The sequence below is a fragment of the Petaurus breviceps genome, unplaced genomic scaffold, assembly GCF_028583685.1.
Source record: "Petaurus breviceps papuanus isolate PSGF00001 unplaced genomic scaffold, PetGlider_PUasm1.0 90750, whole genome shotgun sequence".
Classification (NCBI taxonomy): Eukaryota; Metazoa; Chordata; class Mammalia; order Diprotodontia; family Petauridae; genus Petaurus; species Petaurus breviceps.
The window spans coordinates 5139343-5143720 of NW_027187335.1; the positions used below are offsets into that span (position 1 = coordinate 5139343).

Genomic DNA, 4378 nt, shown 5'->3' on the forward strand with positions numbered 1-4378 from the left:
ATTTTCCTAGAAATATTGAGAGGCAGTTAAGTGGCACAGTGTGTACAGTGCCCATCCTGGAGTCAGCAAATCTTGAGTTCAAATCTAGCTTCAGATACTTACTAGCTGTGTGACCCTGGGCAAGTCACTTAACCTTATTTGTCTCATTTTTCAATCTGTAAAATGAGTTAGTGAAGGGAATGGCAAAGCACTCCAGTATCTTTGCCAAGAAAACCTCAAATAAGGTCATAAAATTTTGAACATGATTGAAACAACTGAACAACAACAAAGAGATTTTGAATCTTCGGAGCTGTAGTGGCAAAGACTCTAAAAAGGAGCTAGTAAAGTATATCATAGATTAAAAATAGACTATGTAGCTTTCTCAGGAAGAGTAAGAAATTAAAAGAGAGAAAAAAAATTAAAAGTAAGAAATTAAAATGTGACGTTCCCAAGACAAAGGTAATGGGACATCATCCTCACATTGTCTATCTAGAAAAGCTGAGCATATTCTCTCATGAGAAAAGATTTATCTTTAATTCAACAAAAGATTTCTCTTTTCAGATTCCAAAGAAAATATTTCTGGTCAGTATTTTGTGATAGATAGACTGTATCTAGCACCTTCCTTACATCATCCACAAAATTTGCAAGTTGATGACATTACTCCAGTGCATGTTAGATCATGTTATGTGCCTCCTCAGGAATCTTCAGTTGCTCCCTGCTACCTTTATGTTAAAACACAAACTCCTCTATTTTGCAGTTAAAGTCTTTTACAATCTGATTTACAACTTATTTTTTCAGTATGATTACACATTACTCCCTGTCACAGGTTCTGCTCTCATGAAAAAATAGTATGTTTCCTGTTCCCCATATAGGACATTCTAGTATCTCATCTCTGTGTCTGCACAGGTCTAGAATCCTCTCCCTTCTCATTTCTGCATTTTGGACTCCCTAACTCCCTTCAAAGATAAGCTCAAGCTTCACTCCCTTCTAGAGCTCTTTACTAACTTCCCCAGTAATTAGGAAATCATATTGCTGCCTACTTTGTCAAATTGCTGATTATTTGTTTTATAAATATTTGGTATTCATGGGAATTGTCCACATGCTATAACCTCCTACTAGAATGTAAGCTCTTTGAGGTCAGGAACCCATCTCACTATTGCATTTGTATGCCCAGCATCCCACACAGAACCTGGCACATAGTTTTTGCTTAATATATTTGCATAAATTATTAATAGAATAACAATCTGTAATAGTAAAAGTTGGATGCTGATCAGGATTTTGAAGGTGTTTGATATTATAGGATGTAAGACATAAACGAAGGAGCTGGGGATAGTTAGCCTAGAGCACTCTTAGATGAGACATAATAGCTGTCTTTAAATATCAGAAGTGCTACCACATGAAAGAAGGAATAGGTCCTCCTTGCTTGGTCCAAGACGACAGAATAAGGAGCAATGTGTGGAATATATAAGGAGACAAAGTCAAGCTTAACTCATAATCAGAATTGTCCCAAAGCAGAATGGGGGACCTTAAGAATTAGGGGATTCTCATCACTAGAAAAATTCAAGTAAAGGCTGGACAATCTCTTATTGGGTGTGATGGTCAGGTATAGTTAGGTTCAGTTGACCTTTGAATTCCCTTCCTATTCTGCAGTGGGAGACCTCTGGGAGTCAGGACCAACATGAAAACACAGGTCACTGAAGGATTTTGGGAAGGTAAGGAAGGTACTGACAAAGAAACAAGGATAATGGCAATAATCAATATTCCAACTTCCCAATATGGTCTTGGACCCAAACCTTACTGTTATGGGAGTCACCAGACATAATTCTACTCAATACTTAGCCTTCAAATCTGTGGACCTGGAATGCTAAACGTTTATTTCTTTGAACATGAGAAAGCTCTTTCACATTTCACTGATTCCCCTTGCTCCTGATATGAGGAGTACAAAGCATGTAAATATTTCATGAGATTAGCAGTGGGTATTAATAGCATACTGTATGCTTATATAACTTGATTTTTTTTTTTTAGCAAGCATTGCTATTTTGTGAGATGCTATCGTTCACAGACTCATTATTTTTGGTTTTGATTTCGAATTTGTAGAAAATACAAGAAAGATGAATGACATTACATTGCATATTGAATTAATCTTGCTCCTGAGAAGCTCTAAATTATTTGTACATGTTATCTCTTTCTCCTACGCCCAGGCCTTTGAGGCAGAAATGTTGAGGAAGGCATGGAGGAGTTGGTGGTTTCCTCAGGTTTCAGCCTGTTATAAAGAGACAGTAGTGTTTGTGGCAGGGTCAGGGCTTGATCCTCTGTCCTTTAATGCTAGTACACATGTGGCCAAGACACAGTCCACTCTTAAGCCCAATCTCTGATTCTCCTCCTATACACAGATATTTCATAGCATTCAGAGGCCACTCTTACTCTCCATGATATTACAAACAAATGTAATCTGCATATATCACAGCATCAAAGACCAGGGGCAGGGCCATGGGAAAGAGAAAACCTAAACCAGGTTTAGGTTTCCTAAACCAGGTTTAGGTTTCCTAAACCTAAACTAGGCCAAGAATGGAATTTTTCTAGTTTTTCACCAAAGTGTTCCGGATATGAGAGCCTCAACTTTCTATCAATTAGATAAATTACTTTGAATTATGGTATTTAAAGCAAATTTAGTCTTAAAATTAGAATTAGGATTAGTGGTCAAGAATTAAAGAAGAAGCTCTTATGTTTAATACATCTTTAAGGAAAGTGATTAAGTGAAGCTTACCTGTTCCCTCACCAAATCACAGAAGCTCAAAATCTTAGCTTTGTAGGAGACCTCACAGGTGACCTTTTCCAAACTGTAGCTGACCAGTGTTTCCTTCTACAACTTCTGCTAACAAGTGGTCATCTAGACACTGTTTGATTAAAGTGAGGGAAAACAGATTGGAATACTTTTGGAGGCCGCCCATTCCAATTCTAGACCAGTCTGTTAGTAAGCCAGTTCCTTGAGGATGTGGCTTTTTCTTTTTCTGGGACCCCAGCAACAGCTTCACCAGACACGAAGTGGAGGAGTGATAGAGCCCTGGAGAGCAGCTGCCATGGATTTAGGAACAGATCTACAATGAGAAGGTTGCCAACCCTAGGCTCTGGGTCTAGGAGAAATATCTGGGCAAATACTGGTTTTACCCAGAAGGTTGATCCAAGATGGTAATTATATTTTCTTTTTTTTTTTTTTTGAGGGGTCTAAGAGTTTTATTTCTGGTCATTTTGGTGTACAAAAAAATACCAGCAGAGAAAGGAAAGAACAGGGTTAGGGAACACAATTTATGCCTGGCATAAATTTTACATCATTTTCTCCATGAAAGCTTGTAGATAACGTTCTCTTGGAAAGAAGGGCGCTGGGCACACGGCAGGGTCCGCGGCCTCAGGCTCCCCTGCTGACCCTTGACAAACCCTTTCAGATTTTGCAAAGTTGATGTACTCCTGGTGCTCCAAGGCCGTGCTGGGCTAGATCAGTTCATCTGCAAACGTGCTGTCCCAGCCTTCAGTCAGCCACTTCAGGAAGTCCACTAATTGGTCGTGCAGGGCCCAGTCCAGGGTTTCTGCACTTAGCACACGTGTAGTTTGTATCCTTCCAGTCGGACTCGCTGGTGGGCTGTCAACTCCTGGCATGGAGATGTCACTCTCCTCCTCTTCCTCCTGTCCAGCTTCGTCCTCTGAATCGTGGCAGTCCAGCACAAGGGCTCCTTGGTGTCCTCCTTCACACCCTCCACCACAAACGTCCAGCTCCCACTGGTCTTGGGCTTTGTGTCTCTCTGGAGGCTGTCGTCAAATGTCAGCGGGATACTGTTGTTAATACTGAACGTGATCGGGATCCTCTCTCCAGCTGATCTCCGGACTAACTTGGCTTCTGTCCCTTGCACCCAGTTCCCCATGACCGGACATCTTGGGGAGGGATTTGTGTTTTGGGATTTTGCCTAATTTCATCTGTCAGGAACTCAGGCATAGGCCGGGCGTGCTCCAGGGCGGCTGCAGGAGGCGGGGGCGCGCGGGCCCTGGCGGTTCCTGGCCCTAGGAGGCCTCCAAAGGCGCGAGGGGCGGCGGCCACTGCGGCGCGTCCAGAGGGCGGCGGAGCCCGGACCGAGACACGAGGAGGGGGGTCGGAGCAACGACGGAGACTGGAAGGATGGTAATTATATTTTCCCTTCACCCTTTCTCTACATATATTCATCCCCAAGCCTGTTATTTGTTTCCCTGAAGTTTACATTTCTGTTCCCCTGATTTCTCAAAACTAGTATATTATGATAAAGCCATGGTTAATCATTGTGTAGTTTGTATGTTTTTTATTTGCTTAAATTCATCCGAGGGAAAGGCAATGATCAGTAAAGCACACAGAAGAGACTGAAAGGAGATTCTA

The 4378-nt window shown here is 41.7% G+C and overlaps 1 pseudogene; it reads right to left on the minus strand.

The window, feature by feature from the left end:
* Positions 1 to 3308: 3308 nt before the first annotated feature.
* LOC138145817 (complement component 1 Q subcomponent-binding protein, mitochondrial pseudogene) lies at positions 3309 to 3948 on the minus strand (annotated as a pseudogene).
* Between the last annotated feature and the right edge of the window lie 430 nt (positions 3949 to 4378).